The sequence below is a fragment of the Falco cherrug genome, chromosome 15 (assembly GCF_023634085.1).
Source record: "Falco cherrug isolate bFalChe1 chromosome 15, bFalChe1.pri, whole genome shotgun sequence".
In the NCBI taxonomy this organism is placed as follows: domain Eukaryota; kingdom Metazoa; phylum Chordata; class Aves; order Falconiformes; family Falconidae; genus Falco; species Falco cherrug.
In genome coordinates this window covers 2,396,617-2,413,878 of record NC_073711.1, presented here as the reverse complement: position 1 = coordinate 2,413,878, position 17,262 = coordinate 2,396,617, and the positions used below count along the sequence as shown (strand labels likewise).

General features: G+C 43.6%; 1 protein-coding gene across 2 annotated transcripts in view; it reads right to left on the bottom strand.

The window, feature by feature from the left end:
• ARHGEF9 (Cdc42 guanine nucleotide exchange factor 9) overlaps nucleotides 1-17,262 on the bottom strand; it is a 221,546-nt gene that overhangs the window by 162,305 nt on the left and 41,979 nt on the right. The gene's annotated exons all lie outside the window — the stretch shown is intronic.

Below are 17,262 nucleotides of genomic sequence, written 5' to 3'. Positions count from 1 at the left end.
TCCCTGTTCTCCCTCATCAGTCAACACCAGTGCTCTCCACCACCAAGATCACTGCAGCCACCTGATTCGTAGCCTCCTGCCTTCCACACCTGGCTGAAGCCATCCTCAGCTCCCACTACACTGTCCTTTCACCCTAAGGCGTGCCAACACTGGGCACAGGAACTGCAAACTCTTCTTTCTCTTCCTGCCACATGATTTTTGACTGAGTAGTGACTGTACCCCCACTGAGCAGACCAAATACTGCTGTTTCACCTGTCATACAAACACCAGTGGATTTAACTATGCAAAAATTGGCTCCCTTGTGATCCATCTTCATTATTAGTCCTTTACCTGAGGCTGTGTGAGCAGAAATATTTTGAGTTTTTCTAGTGACAATTACTTGTATTTATATAGTGCCTGTCAACACAAAGAATCTCCCAGCACTGTAAAAGTGGGGAAGCACCATACTGATCCCTGAATTGTAACTACTTCAACAGTGCAACGTGGCAACTTGTTAATGCACACAGTGATCTGGGCAGAAAAGGAGGAAAATTTCCCTGACCTCTGACATGGAGGCAAAAGAAAAAACTTTACACAGTGGGTTTCTCAGCACTGAGACCTTTAGCACAGTCCTACCAAATCAATCAGTCCCTTTGGGACACTGCCATGCAGACACAGGGGTGGCTCTGCAGATGCACAGAGTACAGAAACTTTTGTGTTCTGCTCATGTTGAAAACAGATTTTATTTTTTTTTTGTTAGACCTTCAGGCTGGAGACAGTGCTGCCAGACACAGATAATGCCGTTGACTCAGGTACGCTAAAGTAAACAGCGACGTCCTGCAGCTTGTGGAGGGCTCAGAGGAGGTTCAGGCACTTCTCAAACACAGGAAGGAAACAGTGCAATTTACAGAGAGCACTTCAGAGTCTCAAATGCCACTAATTTTTTAAAGGGTAGACTTATGCAAACCTGAATTTTGAGTATTTTTTCTCCCAACTGTTTTCTCTAGGAATCCCTCTCACAGAACAAAGCCTTGTGCATAAGAAAGAAGATACATCCACTACTGACAAAAACCTTCCTTACGTAAGGAAAATCCACTAAAAGATTCTTGGCTCCCATCTCCACTCCACTCTCCCAGCAGTGGCAAGCCAGGGCTTCCAGCTACCAGCCAAGCACAATGAAACTGTGATTTCCTGAAGATGCGGATTGGAAAAATTATTATGCTCATAATAGGTGTGGTAGCAATTTTCATCAAAACATCTCCTTTACAGCAGCTGTGAAGAAAGTGAATGGCTAAGGTTAACCAAAGCTACGCTCTCAATATTGAATAGGACATTAGAAAGTTCGGCAGCTGAATAAAAAGAGTTGTAACATATACAGAGGTCAGGGAGTCAAGAGCAGTTAATTCATTTCTACTACAGTTGTCCTCCATGACCTGGAGGAAATCACATGTTTTTTCTGAGTTTCATTTGCCTATTCAGCTGCACATGAACAACAGCTCAGAGTCGTTGAGGTGATTGGAGGAAAACACACTGATAGCAGATATGCCATCTACCCTCCATGTATATTTCTGTTATATGACATCCTTTTTGTCAGAGGACTTATTATTCTTCATGAATTTCCTCAATAACTACAGCTTTCAGAATACATTTTAAGACAAAGATATGCTTGAATATTAATGCTATTGAAAAATAATGGGAGTTGAAAGTATGTCCTTGATCATGTCTAGACAAAACCAGATATAATAGCTTGCTGGTATCTAGGTAGTACATATAAATAGATTAATGTTACTTAAAGACCTGGAACATCTGTATGCATTATCCAGAAAGGACTGATCCTACAACACAAGCCCTTACCAAATATCTATTGCCTAATGAAGAATGCACCATTCAGCTCCTGAATCGCTACCTGCAAAGTACCTGGAGAAAAACAGTCCAGGGGTGCTGCGAAGCTGCTCAGAATCCACTTGCCAATCTCTTCTCTTCCAGTAAAGAGAGTAACAAACACCATTCAGAATTGACAACAAAACCAATGCTCAGCAAACTTTAAAGATCAGGAAACTGCATCAAAAGACTGCAGGCAAAGTGTCCGAACCACCTGAGTTCAGACAGGAATGTCCGTGTTCAAGTTAAATAACTGTCCAAGAAAACATGAACAGCAGAAGTGAGGTCAAACCTGAGCTGAACTCCATGACTGTGTTTCAGAGCCCTCAAAGACAGCAGATGAATTCCCAGCTCTGAGCTCCTAATAAACTCATACTTCCACCCCATTACTGCCAGCAGCCCAGAAAAGGCATGAACTGAATTCCTCCAGCATCTTACACAGTCACAGTGGAGGCTGTTGTGATCAGATGCCTGGGCCCCTCTGACTGTTCAGCATAGGTCCCTTGACAGCACAGTGCCAAAGAGGGATCTGAGCTCATGTGCATCAAAACTAGCAAGGGCAGAGACAGCATCAAAACTTTGTCTGATCACTGTTTCTTGCACCCTTTTGCAGATATATATATTTTTGACTGCAAAACTCATACAGCACACTGTGACCGTAACGCTATCCCTGCAGACTGTCCCTACTTCTTCCTTTTGGAAGGGACAATGTGACTCCCATGAATGTGTCCCAAATTTCTCCTGCATCCACTCCTCACCAGCAGTTAGCTGTGATCCTTGGTAGCCTTGCATCAAGCTCACTATGCTAAGTTTCTAATTTCTTCTTTCATTGAGAAAAAGCCACCACCAGGAACTGGCAGACATTTTGGGGGAGGCTCAGCTGGCTTTGAGCCATGGGCCAAAGCAGCTCTTTCTCTCCCACCAAGGCCTGAGCCTTTGTACTGCTGAGTACCCCAAATGTTAATATTTGCAGTAACGAATGGAATCTCACATAGACCCAGCTGGTGAGGAGCAAAAGGATGCAGAAGTCCAGGATTCCTGCCTGTGTTTTAGACAAGCCCTATTCCCATTTCTTATGTCCACAAATTTGTTTCCCCAGGGGTAGCACAGAAATGCTTATTTGGACCCAGAGCTGGTTTGGTAAAAGCAGTAGTGTTGGCATAAGAAGCATTCACACTTAGCTGGTTCAGCAACATGAAGATCTTTGTCAAGAAAGGGGAAAAAATGAGAAATGAGAAGGGGGGGAAAAAGAGACAAGATTGGGTTCATCTATGAGTTAAGGCTGTTTTAGGTGTAAGCCTGGGGGAATTAACTTTAACACTCCATTTCAGCTTCTTTTTCCCTTTCTCTTTTGTGCAAACTTGCATCTCTCTCCTGTCAGACTTTGATGGCTTTATGTAACTGTTTAAAAATTGAACAAGCTTCTTAACTTAGGTTTAGCAGAACATACTTTTTTGCCCCTCTGTCTTGAATGCACATTAAGAATAAAGATTTCCGGAGAAAACAAGACCTTTTCCATCCTCTGACATCAGCCACTGTAGTACACAAAGCCACGTCCTTGAGGACTATATTTTTTTGTACATTCTGTTCCAGTACAAGCCGATGCATCTGCAGCCCCAGCGGGCTTTACAACTGGTAGCTGGAAAGAAAGACTCATCCCAAAGAAAATACACAGGTTAACCACCACAGCAGCACCCACGGTGCAATGCTTCAACAGCAGGGGGGGAAATCCTAGAAAGCAGTAGAGGAAAGAAACCCAAAAACCTGGGCAGTAAAGTATGGCAGCAAACCCCCAAGTGGCAGGCTGGGTTTGCCCCATATTATGACCTAAGAAACAAGTCTGTGACCTGCTGCCACCATGAGAATAATTTCTCTTTTTTTTTTATTACAAGCTGAAAAAGTTTCTGCTCTATGTAACTAGTTGGAAAAGCTTGTGAAGAGACTCCCTCCAGGCTCAAAAAAAAGAGGCAAATAACCTCCACCCTTTTCCGTGTGTTTGTACTTCTTAATTACACCAGTTTCTAAGCCAGCACTGTATTTGTTGATGCTTTAGGTTGGCAATGCTGGTCAAAGAGGCTTTCAGGAAACCCAGTAAAAATAGTCAAGGTTGTAATTAAAGCCCTCCTTTTTTGCTTTGTCTATTAGAAAGTGTCTGTCTGTGTTTGTGTTGTGGGCTCTTTAGGGCAAACACTGCTTCTTACTGTTTGCACAAGCTCAAAATGACAGGCTCAGTCCCAACTGGGGGCCACAAAGCTATTGTTGAATAACAACAAACACACAGCACAGATATCTCTCAAGCTGTTTTGCTCCCAACTTGGAGCTAAACCACAGGGAAAGGCACCAGCCACAGACTTTGCCCAGCTCCAGTTCTGGGAGACAATGAGGAAAGTGCACCCGGTTCTGCTCCCGGTCATCACTGCACCATCCTGGGCAGCCCAGCTGCCCTCTGGCATGTGGTGTTCATCCCTTCCTCCCAGGTCGATTCATGGGACATGCAGACAGTCATGCTGGTGTGTCAGCATGTCACAGTGGGTAGGAACCTGCTATGGGGGTGCAGCCCAGTCCACAGGCCATATGTGGTACAGGTTTGCCTTCAGGTGGACAACAAAAAGTAAGTCCAAAGTATAGACCCAAAGTTTACATTGCAAGTGGGACTCTGGAGTCTAAAAGCTGGATGGAGGAGCCACTAGACCATGGGTCAAGAAAACAGAGCAGTGTCTCAAGGAAAATCAGCACATTTTTAGAGCCCTGACAAAAAGACTGCAGCTTCATGAGGTTTTTGAAAGCGGACTGCTTCAGCATCTGTACTGTGCATCCAGAGTTTAGCACATGGATCTAACCAGACAGCAAAAGCGTCATCAGCAAAAGGAACACCTAATGTAGATTTGCAGAACATTGCCACATGTTGCAGCCACATCAGGCAAAAAAGCAAATAATGAAATAATAATTGGAAGATGATCCTGACCCTGACTCCGAGGCTGCAGAAGTGTTGCTGCCAGCACAAAAGCCATGGCTCTAACAGGGCAACTGGAGGGGCTGAGAAGGGTGCAAAGGGATTACACATTCCCTGCATGGCCCAGGGCTCATCCTTGCAAGGATGCTGCTTCCCAGCGTGTCACAGGCTACTGCAGAATAGAGTGCACGCAACGCCTGCCTTCCTGACTAGAGCTTAAAATTGCACAAAGCCTGCCCCCAAATCAGGCTGAACTGCTCTCAGCCACCCCCATTTCCTTACCCATTCTGTACAAAGCCACGAGGGATCACTGCCTGCCCTTGTGACTCCTGCAGAGGCGGCTGCACCATGCTCGGTGCCAGTGATGACTGGACCGGCACCAGCCTATATGGGACAAATTATGTAAGCTATATGGGAGGCAACTCCTTTCGCACCACCATCAATTACCTGGTTAACCCCAAAATCGCAGCAGACCCACAGCTGCCTACAACAGCGCCGCTCAGCTCAACTGCTCAGCGACAAGCAAGAGTTACCCACCACTAAACTTCTGACCTACTTCTGTGTTGTGTTTCTCCCCCTCCCTGCTCCTGCCCTCAGTCCCCAATTAAATCTGTGTGAGATTTCCTCAATTATCCTCTTCCTGCTAATAGATGTGGAAAGAGGATGCCATAACAATGTATTCCCCTGGCAATGGTTCAAAATAAATCTCAGAATTAATGTTGAAGAGTGCAGGATGTAGGAATATTTTAATTAAACATAAATGTATAGAAACGAGAGTTACATTTAAGAAAGCTGATCTTTTGCTGCCACCACAATACTTAACCTCTCAGCCATGCAGTGAGAATCCTAGTGCTCTTATTTAATTGACAGGCCAATAAATCGGCACTAATCTCCCCTTTCTGTGTAGCTGTGCATGCTGATGTTCAGCTGAGGTCAGCTATTTCAGAATACAGCAATACTCAACTGGCACAACCTAAACAGCAACATGCATAGGAATCTTGTTTGGAAAACATTCAAGTTTGGAAGAAGCAAAGCATCCTAATGGTTGAAACAGACACATACCTACAACAAAACTTGAAGGGGGTAACTAAACAATAAAAATCTGTGGTTGGAAATTTTTACAGGAGAAAAAGTTTATATATACCTGTGGAAAGAGGAGCAGGAATAGAGAACTCTTATTTGAACACATTAAGTAAGATATTCCGATAGGCACTCGCAACTCTGGATGAATATAGAGATAATCTGAACACAATTTCTAATTAAGACAAAAAACATCTATGAGGAATAGGTAATGAACAGTGCCTGGGAAACACTTTGCCCATTACAGAAGATGTGAAGCCTTTGTTCAACTTTATAGGCCCCTTTCGACTCATCCCAGAAAAGTATTATGAGATAAGAAATTGCAAGTCCTCATAAAAAGGAGGCTTTAATCCAATGGAAACTACATCTGTACACCTATAAGCTGCATTTTCCATACCTAAGTTCCTACTTTATCTCCTTTATTTACCTAAAACTGTATCTTGGGCCAGAAACACTACACAATCTCCTAGATTACAAACTGCAATTAAACACATCACTGCAAAGGGAGCTCAGTGTAGCAATACTATAGAAGAAAGAAAAAAGTTTATTTTAAGTCTGGTAGAGAGTAACGTGCAGCATATTAAAGGAAGCCAGACCATATCCCTGCTGCAAATACCCAGTAAAATTAACAGGTAGCATGTCTCTAAGTACGCAGCAAATAGTTAGTAGGATGATCTCAAAATTATTTAGGGCACTGCAGTACTGGATGAGGCTGAAATGAAAACAGATGAAGACTTAAGCTAAGGTAGCAAAGGAAACGTCTCTGCAACAACCTATGAAACCATCTCCCACAGTAAGGAACTGATGGGCTATCCAAGAATCACAGGAGACTGCAGAAACAAAGAGGCCTTCACTGTGCTAGAGATGGACTGAGTAGAAGAAGAAAAGGAAAGAAATTATTTTTTAACTGTTCTCCAGTATTTCTTCATGCTCTGTGTGGGACCTCTATGTTAAAAATTAACACCACCCCTGGGAATGGAGTGCCACCTCTCAAAACCCTAGTCCCCTTCTTGTATAAGAAAGGCAGTAACTCCTATCCCACTGAAATTATAAGCAGCAATACTCTGCTCATCTCTGGAAAAGACACTTTCTCTAAATACCTCCTGAGAGACTCTAAACAAAAAGCTGCAGCTTCCCCTCTCACCTCCCTCCCAACAATGTTTGCTGTATGTACACCAAAGGCCTGTGTTTCCACCTTAATGCACATGTACTGAAGCTATTTCTGGCTGAGAGTGACGTGGCTTTGTTTGCATAACTGGGTTCCCACCTCATGATCTGCCGCTCTAATAGTTTGCAAAATAATAGCTGGAAAATGTCCGATTCCTGAAGATGTGCCTGTAAAGTTCAGTTTGCCTTTATCTTAAGGGCAAAAAGAAAAGAAAAAAGGAGGAAAAAAAGTCTTTCTGCAAAAGCACTTACAAAATGCTTCAGCAAGACATAAACCAAATTGTTTAGTGATATCCAGCTGAGATATGGATATAATTCTTCTCTGTTTTGGGTGAAAGAGTATCGAAACAGAAAAGAAAGCAAAACTCATACAGAAGATAACCATTTTACACTGTGGAGTTTTCAACACTACAGCCAGAGCCACTGTAGACCTGATTTGTAACAACTCACGTCAACCCAAAATATCATCCATAGGAAATGCAAACTTATCACTGATGGTTAAAAACAAAAGCAGAGCTCAAAATAGCAGCATTTCAGATGAAGCGAGTATGTCAGTTGGACTACTCTCAACTGTCAAAACTGAGCTGTAATCACAGATCTCTCTTGAGAAATATTTGATATTTGTCCAGTGTTAAAAATAAAAGTGAGTTATCTTAGAAGAGAAAAAGATGGTCCTAATAAAGAATATGGGGAAATAAATCATGTGTACAAAAAGATCTAACCACTGGTTCTTCTTGTCCAGTCCCCAACCACTGGCAAAAGACAGACAGAATCCACTTCTGTAACAACTCTGTCACTGCAAAATGCTGTAGAGGTGGGACTGAACATTTTCCTCATCTGCACAGCTGACTGAGCCAGGAGAATTGACCATTTCTGTTTTAGCACATCCTTATTTTGAGAGTACAAGGGCTTCAGGTTCTTACTTCACTTCCAGCCAAAGCTTTGTTTCTCAGGATGGTGTTGCCTGAGCAAGAACTTCACATCTGGGCAGGATTATTGCTCAGTTTATACTTGAGACATCTCCATTCACTATCTTCCTCCCTCATCCACCACCCTTACCCATCCCTTAAACTTTAAAAGGGCTTGAGGCATTTCACTCTACATACTCTTTGGCTTAGATTACACACAGATAAATGAACACAAGACCCTGAGCAGCTCAATCCCTTACAAACGCTGACTGCGGTAAAGAGAAGGGACAGAGACTGTGGTGGGGAATAGCTCTCCCTCCTCATCTCTAGGAAGAAATTTCTCACCTGCACAAATCACTGAGCTGCCAGAGATGGGAGGGGAGTCTAGAAACATCTCTCTAACGCTGCACTGAAACAACACATCCTGGGAGCTCCGCTCACAGCGTTGGCTGGCCAATTGTGCTGTGTTATACTTCAGCAGAGGAATTACACAGCAAGCACCACAAAGTGCAATTACAGGGAGAACACCTGACAGTACACTGTTCAGCAGGCTTGATGGAGACAAAATAACATACCCATTTGCAAAAGACTGCATTAGCTTAACCATTTCATGGAGCTGCTCTGGAGCTGAAAGCCTCACTGCAGAACACAGCCCAGGTCTGTCATAGTGCAAAGACAGTGGACATCTCCCAGAGGTGATCAAGCCAGCAGTGGCCCACACAGCTGACCATCTGGGAGTCAACACAAGACAACGGCAATCCCACAAGACAGCTTCTGTCAGCACTGCCCTGTGCAATTCCAGGGACATCACTGCCAAGACACCAAAGCACATCACTGCTACAGTGAACCCTTGAAAAGCTTTAATTTACATTTTTCTCTTTGTTTTCCCTGCTTTCTAGAGAATATCACCTGACTGTAGCCCATTTAAGTGCCCAAAAGACAACTGCAACCAGGCAGCCCTGTCACTGCCTGGCAACATGCTGTTCACTATTCAGCTCAGTCCCTTCCCCAGCATTATGCTGACACTGATTTGGTGTATCCACTTCCACATCTAAATATCTCAGAGACACCAAGTACCCCTACAGCATAGAAAGTCTCTTCAAAAGACAGTCCCAGGTCACTGTGTGGCTGCATTGGGACCTGCTTGTTTCTCCAAGCAAGGCTAAACTCACCTAAAAATTTGGAAGCATGTCAAGAAACCAAGAGTTAAGGAGCACCCATCATACCAAGGGCAGTGGTGGAGTTATTTCTCTTTTAGATATGTAAGTTCTTGTATGAGGAGGAGTGTACAGGGGAATCATTCAGTACTGACTCATCTCTCTTGCAGGCATCTGCTTCTTGGGCATCCCACTCCAGCTGCGGTTTACAGCTGGCCTTTTCTGGCTTGCAGTAATTATTTTGCTTCACTTTTTCTTACCAAATCATATATAGCATCACTGAGGAGAAACCCTACATTTGACACCACCACGCAAAGCAACAGCAGACAAGCAGAACTGCAGAAGACAACACTTGATTAGCATGTAGATTTACAGGAAAATACATCTTGACTTGAGAAGTGACCAGAGCCCAAGCAGCTCTCCAGTATAAGTTAAATCCACAGCTGAGGGCAAGAGTGGTTCAAGGCCAGCGGCCAGAGACTCCCCTGAAGGTGATCGCCAATGGCCACAGGTCTGGTGCTGTGTCCCAGACAAGGGGGTGGTTTCTCTGATACTGTCTTATGGTGGTTCAGGCTCTGCAGCCTCTCCTGCTCTTCAAAGGACACTGCAATGCATCCTGCTGATGCAGAGTTTGTCTTGGTACTGTGATGGCAAATGGTATTTAATACTGGTAACAGCAGTACTGCAACCAGCCATTATTCCACCCTTTTTCCAGTTGCACAGGGCTGCAGCTGCTGATCCTATCACACCAGACAAAGCTAACACAAAATGTCTATTCTTGTTCAGGTAAGACTGATCTTTCAAGGTTTTTGGACAACAGGATAATATATTTCCCTAGATATTAGAGACTGAAAGAGATTTATTAGGGGAATTATTCTTTATATTCTGTGTGGTCCATTAAGAGATGAAGTTTTCCCTGATTCATCAAAGAGCTCATTGCAGGCTGCATGATTTCACTAATATAATACCTAGCTTCCCTTTGCAGCTCCTCATTCTGTTAATTTTATACTCATCATTCTCCAAGTACAAGCACTATGGTGGGTTAATGGCCCAAGTTTAATTCAGGTATGAAAACCACTGTAATTCCATAGGACAAAACCAGGGACAAGATTAGAATATTTATTCCTATCTGTGGTACTAGGTAGTGGCAGTTTGATACCCAAACCCTACTTCAGCTTCTTGATTTCAAAGCACAGAGCAAAATCCAGCCAAAGTAACTGCACCTTCCCTGCAAGTGCCACACTTCCACATGCCAGTCAAAGCATCACAGCAGTGTGGCTATGTGCACTGTATTTGTTTTTTATCAACACATCCCCTCCACATGACACGAGTATCATCAGATTAGATAGGCTGAGGAAAGGAACAGAAGGGATGGTCCCAAATCTTCCTTCCAGGCTGTCAATGGAAACAAATCAAGGGCTTTGGACACAGCATGGTATTGCACGCAGCTCACAACACCACAGGAACCTAAGAACAGCCCTCCCACCACCACACTGCAGCTCTCCATCACTGGAGCCAAAGGGGAATTGCCCTTGGCCATGTCAGTCTGATGATGCAGTGAAGCGCTCTGGACCTCATCTCTGAGAGTACAGGGAGCCACATACATGGTAACTCCTTCCCCTTCATTCCTTGATGAGTTTCTGGATGTATTCACCTAGCCAGTGACCAGTGGCTTCAGCAGCACTTCTGTGTGGAAGATGCATCTCAGAATCACATCTTAGCAGCTACACAAGAGTTTTTAAAGCTACGTATGACCTGTGCTTTTGCCTCTCCCTCCCAAATTTAGCTCCCTTTCAGCTAAATACAGGTGACACTGCAGTGGCCTTGAATCACAAATGCAGCCAGAGCTTAGGAAGCACTACAAAAGCATTTGTTCCAATATTTACTCAGAGATTTTTCATGCTACACCTACCACGGACTTCAGTTTATTGAGAACATAGTGCACTGGGGAAGGGCAAACCACACAGACTATATACTGCTGCCAAGCAAAATGTCATTAAGGTTTTAGCAATGCAACACAAATTGAGTTTACATTAAAGCTTCTTTTGTATGAACCATATCCCAGAGTGAAACAGTGACCGAGCTGAGCAATGAGTTGAAGCAGAGCAACCAAGGTAGAACTACTGAGCAATAGGGAAAAGGCACTATTCCAAGCTGATATTTAAGATGAGGATAGAGAGCTTAATTTGAACTTTAGAAGAGGTGATTATGTACAGTCACCATTATACATGCATCTAATACTATGTGGGATGCAGTACCTACCACCTGCAGTTGCACAGAAAACACCCCAAGGTCCAATTGCACCAAAGACCATCATGAACTGGAAGCTGAGATTCTTCTTAATACAGGCTTACATGTAACCTCTAAACAGCTGAGAACCTTTTCTAAGCCTGGAACTTCAAATCTCTCTCATGCTACCCAGAATTCAGAAGTTCACCATTTCATTATTTCAAGTTTCTTCCTGGATGGATTCACACTCACTGAAGCCCTGTCTGTCCCCAGGTGTGGTGGATGGTGGAGAAACACCCATGCTATGGCACTGTTGGTGTAACACCAACAAGGCTTATGCCCCCCAGCACTGCTCTTACAAAACCACAGCACTCTTTAAATGTTATTTCTAAGCAAGACAAAATAACCAGAGCATGGTAAGTTTGTAAGTACTGCTCACTTCTGGTACTAGGAATCCTAAAGTGCATTTTGCACTAATACTCACTGCAGTCACTGGGGAACAAGTTCAAAGCACGGTCCATTCATGCGAAATGGATGCAAATGGGTTTAGGGATGACCTAGAGTTCACCGGAGACTATACACATTCATTCAATGCTCTCTGTGCTCTGACCAGTTCATAAACTAAATCGGATTAGACACATCAGACCTCAGGTGCTTAAAAGGCTGCCCACTGCTGCAAACCCCACTAATTCAGACAGCCTTGCTGAGCACACTTCACGCAGACAGATGGGGACCATATAAGCATTAGAGAGTGATGAGGCTCTGAGACAGGGGCATCAGGATCTGTCAGCCTGGACTGAATTGCTGTTTCCTCCTTGAATGAGCAAGCTGATATTTTTTTTTTTATATAACAATACTGCACAGACAGAGTTTTTCAGAACTTGTAAAAAAAACTTATAAATGCCTAAGAGTGGCTTCATGGAGGAAAGCAATGGAAAAAACTACAACAAGATTTCAGAGCACTGTTAAGTAGAGCAGCATAGTAAGTTTATCAAGATATAAAACAACCTCCCCCAAAAAATATACAGATCAGGCATAGCCTGCCAGCAGAAGTACTGAATTAGGGAGATTCAAAGAGCATGTGTTTTCCTGGCAGCCCTCATATGTGCATATAAACCTCTTGTAACCACCACACTGATATTTAAACTAATTAGCACTAGGAAAGCCATGGGACCATGCTTTTCTATCAGCCTATTCACATGGACAGAAGGACTGAAAAATGACAACGATTAAATACAGCTCACGTACCAGAATGCAGCAGTCCATGATCCTGCCACACCCCCTTCCTCCCCTAAGTAGCAAGGCAAGAGAAATATGGTGCAGGACACATTTCACATAGAAAAAAAAATAACCCTACTAAACAAAATGCTCACTCAGCATTACACTAGAAGATAAAAATAGAAAGCAGGAGAGCTGGTACTGAATATCAAGCAGTGTTCCCTATTCATTGCAGAACAGCGTGAGCAAGAGAACCCAAATCAACCTCTCCTTCACTCCGTTCCCTTCACTCTTGTTCTCCTGGACGCTGCACATTGTTTGAATTTCCTGTTACTTATAAACACACCAGTGGGGAATTAGCTTTGGGGAGCTGTAAACTCATACATCCACCATCACTGCAATGGCAACGCCCCACCAGCCTCTGAAAACAGCTCATGACTTAGAGAGGAGAAAGGACAGACTGGGTTAGTGGGGGGTTGTGAATATTCAACACTGTTACACAGCTGGACTACCTATTAGTAGTACAGAGGATGTCAAAGAAGCTGGCTCTCATGCAAAGCTTCCATTCTTATTAATTAGATGGTGGCCTCCTCCATCATATACATTTAAGTTTTATACATCCTCCATCATATACATTTAAGAGCACACAGGGCATGAAAGGGAAAAAGTAGCAAGAGCACAGGATTGTTTACAATCATCTTTGCTAAGCTAAAAAAATTAAATCTCTAGTCACAGATAAGATAGAATCAACCCACACATGCCTCCACACACTGAGAGGATGGTTCTGCTTTTAGGATGGGCTGCACCTCCTTCTGGAGCATGTCCCCACAGCACTCGCCTATGGAAAGAGCTGAGACGACTTGGACTGGACAGCAAACTAGAAGCAACAAGTGCCTTCATAAACAGCAGCAGAGGTGGGTGATTTGGGTCAGAACAAAGTCAATCCAGGATGGGACTGTAATCCTCTGCTTCTGGCATCCAGACCATAAAGCATCTCCCAGAATTGCTCTGGGGCTAGAGAAAGTAACTCCTTTCTCCCCTTGTCCATTGTCCCCAGGGATCAGCCATGTCTCACCTGGCAGAACCTGCCTGAGGGTAAATCACAGAAGCGTGACAGATGCCAAGGGCCCTGTCAGAGCTAGGGCAGCCTTTCAAGTTACTCTTTGGTGTTTCAGGAGTCTGCTGCAGCAAAGCCACATTTTTGGGCACCCTGAGGTCCTACACAAGTTGGTATCAATCGTGCCAAACTGGTCCCATAAACCCAAAGGCTCTAAGTGACCCAAGTGCTAAAATAAAATGCTTTGCACACAAACTGTTTCAATTCAGAGTTTTTTCCAGGCTGAGAAGTGTACTTCTGGAAAAAAAAAAATAAATACTGAAAGCTTTTAAAAGTTGCCTCAGTTTGACCCAACTTACTTTTCTCCTGCTCCTTGAAATTAGGAGAGAAATAAAAAAATAAAAAAAAAATTGCATGGCTCTACATGTACCACCCTCTAGTGCTTCAGTTTTCTTATTCTCACCTCACCTACAAAGCGGGAACAATAAACCTTACCTACTCCACAGAAAGTTCCTAAAGCTTGTGCCCAGACTTGCAGACACTCACTTGTTAGGACAGCTTGGGAGTGACTGATAGAAGAAGAGAGCCATGAGCAGTAAGAAAACACACAGGTTTGTGCATGCTCATGTGCACTCCTAGGATGAAGGTGAGATGGAGAACAGGATTAGAATCTTGCCCTTCTATCCTTTCCTGCAGCCACCACTTACTTCTGCAAGTGCCATCCCTGCTTTCTGAGCAGATGGATCAAGATGCAGCCAGCTGCAAAATGATGTACGCCGTTACCAGATGTGACAAACAACAGTGACAAACAGTGGTCTTGACAAGGGGACTTCCTCCTTGGGCTTAGGTTCAACCTCTCAGCCCAGACTTCTGGGCTAACATGTAGTTAAGAGATGCCGTTTCTAAATCACATATACAACTCTAGCCAAATAAAAAAAAAAGAAGAAAAAAAAAGAGGAAGGGGAGGGGAGAGGAACAGGGGAAAGCTTTCTTGCCAAAATCTCCACATTGCACAGAGCAAAGAACAAGCAGCCTCCAAGGGTTCACAAGGCAGCTGCATTTTTGCACGACAGAGTGATACCAATACTCTTTTTGCACAACAACCCACATCTCTCCAAAGGCCAAGATGGTACCAATGCTGCTAAGACAAGCCTGACACTTCATTGGTCTCCTCTTGCTCTCTTTCCACCTCACACATTCCCATTCAAGATCAGGCTTAGTTTCTGCAGAAGCCTGGCCTCTGGTTTGGAAGTATAAATCACTGTGCTAGCTCTGCCACCCGACTGGTTGTCATCTGTCAATGAACACACCTGACAAGAGATACCCAAGCCCACAAATCTTACCTCAAATTTATAAATCTTTCCAAAGAAGAAATATCTTTCTGGCTTTACAGACCTGTAGATCTTCACTCGGCTTGGGGCAAAGGCAACAGATGGATTTTCCAGCACTGCTATTGTAAGCCACATGTATATATTCTACTCTTGCAGCACTTATAAACCCCAGCACAGGCTTCACACCTGCCTGTTTGTTGTAATTCAGGCTGAGCAACAACCTGCCTAATGGCAGCACTGAACAAGTCTCCAAGGGCATCTTGATCAGCACCCAAAACCAATTCTCTGTCCCAGTGATGTACGGGCCTTTGGCACAAGTGTGTCAGAGCTGAACATCACACACAGGTCTCTGTGCTCATGAGAAGCTTGCTTCCCTTTCCAGTTCCACTTCCTTCCTAGGTATCACCATTGCAGAAGCAAAGTTTCTTAACTAACCCTTGCCAAACTTCAGCAGTATTTTTGGTTTGCTGAAGTTTCATTTTTCTGCTGCCTTTGTAAGGGTGCTTTAATGTCAGGCTCTATTTGTAATCAGAAACAGGTCTCGTTTTATTGAGATGACTCAGAACACAGACCATTTTTTTTCTCATATATTCAGTAGCAATATTGTGTCAAAATGGAATAGCACCTTGGTTTCCAAGCAGGGCCTGAAGGACAGCTATGGAGGCTGCAAAACATATGGCTCCTCTTAAAAGATTAAGAAATTGCTTGATTAATCAAGGTAGACCAAACATATCGATGCACTGGCCAGCACCAGATCCTGAACATAGAAATGGTTTATATGAATAACACACATGATGATACTCTGAGGTAGGGCTTGCAGACTGTATGAGAGGATACTTCATTACTGCAACAGCAGCTCTGCAGTTGCCTGCCTTTATTCTGGCCCTGAGGACAAACAACTCTATTGGATTTGGATAATTTTATCTTCCAGGAGCTTAAATGTTCAGCATGCCTTAACTGAAACAGCCTTCCTGAGACAAAGGTAGCAGTCTACATCTGGGAAGTAAAGTAGGACCCAAAAGGGAAGGTAGAGAAAAGGAAGGGCTGAAATCCTTGTCTATATATCCTCTGGCTTGTATCTCAGCCCACAAAAAATCAGGAAAGAGAAGTGATGCAAGATGGCATTCCAGAAAGTCACAAGTGACTGAAATACCAGTGGTCCATCCCTGCACGTGTTCCCTGGAAGCCAATACCCAACACAAACAGGCTGGAAAAGTCAGTCTCACTTAATGCCACCTTACTGCTTCTATGATGGAAAAAGAGACACAGAGGCCAGGCCCTCCTCTCCCTGGAAATCATATTTCAGGAAGGCAGTTCATCAGGTATCAAAGGGAAAAATAATACAATAAAGGACTGGTAAGGAAGGGCAGTAACAGGGAGGGGAAAAGCCACTGAGACACAACTGCAGAAGGTCAGTTCCCCCTCTTTATTCTAGCAGGGAAATTCCTGGCTCCCAGATCATCCTTTGTTTGCCTGCCCTAGAGGAACAAGAAGGGCTAAACCTCTTCTGCCTTCTTCACTAGAAGACTCTTCCTGCATCACATTAGATGCCAGCTAGCAAATCTATTGGGTTTTGGACAATCCAGAGCCTTATGTGTTGGGTACCAGTGAAACCAGACTCATAAATAACACAAATCTGAAACAAGACTATGGAATAACCAAGTTCTCCATACTTCAAACACACAACACAGCACAGATGAAAAACAACCGCCCAACCAAGCAAGGAAACATATCAGACAAATGGTACAATTTTTGCCATTTTTTCTGAATTTTTCCCAGAAATAGACATGGACATCCTCAGGCCCACAACAGCTTTTACTTCCTCTACTAGAGGAACCATTCACAAAAAAGGAACAAAGCGAATTGTGCCTGTATTTGCAAAACACTTCAGGAAAGAATCAGTGATATGAATTTGTCACTGAGATGGTGCTGGCAGCAGTACCAAACCCAAAGGTCACATGATTAAAGAGGAAACAAAAAAAAAATTAAAATCACCAAAACCACAGAGTAAACCTATATAGGTGATCTGAGACATCACAGTTCCCTCCACCTGCAAGGAACATTCAGCCAAAGAAATGGGAGGCCCAATGCCTCCGTTAGACCACAAAGCCTCCAATATACATTGAAGGGAAACTAGTCCAGGGGGAAAGGATAATGCACCTATTCTTTTATTGCTACAAAATGACTCTAATAAAAATCCCTGTCTGTGGCTGAAGGAACCACAGACTCAGAAAGCTGTTAGTAAAGCATATTGTTAATAAAGCATATTATTAGTTACCAAGGCTAAACATGCAGCAGGTAA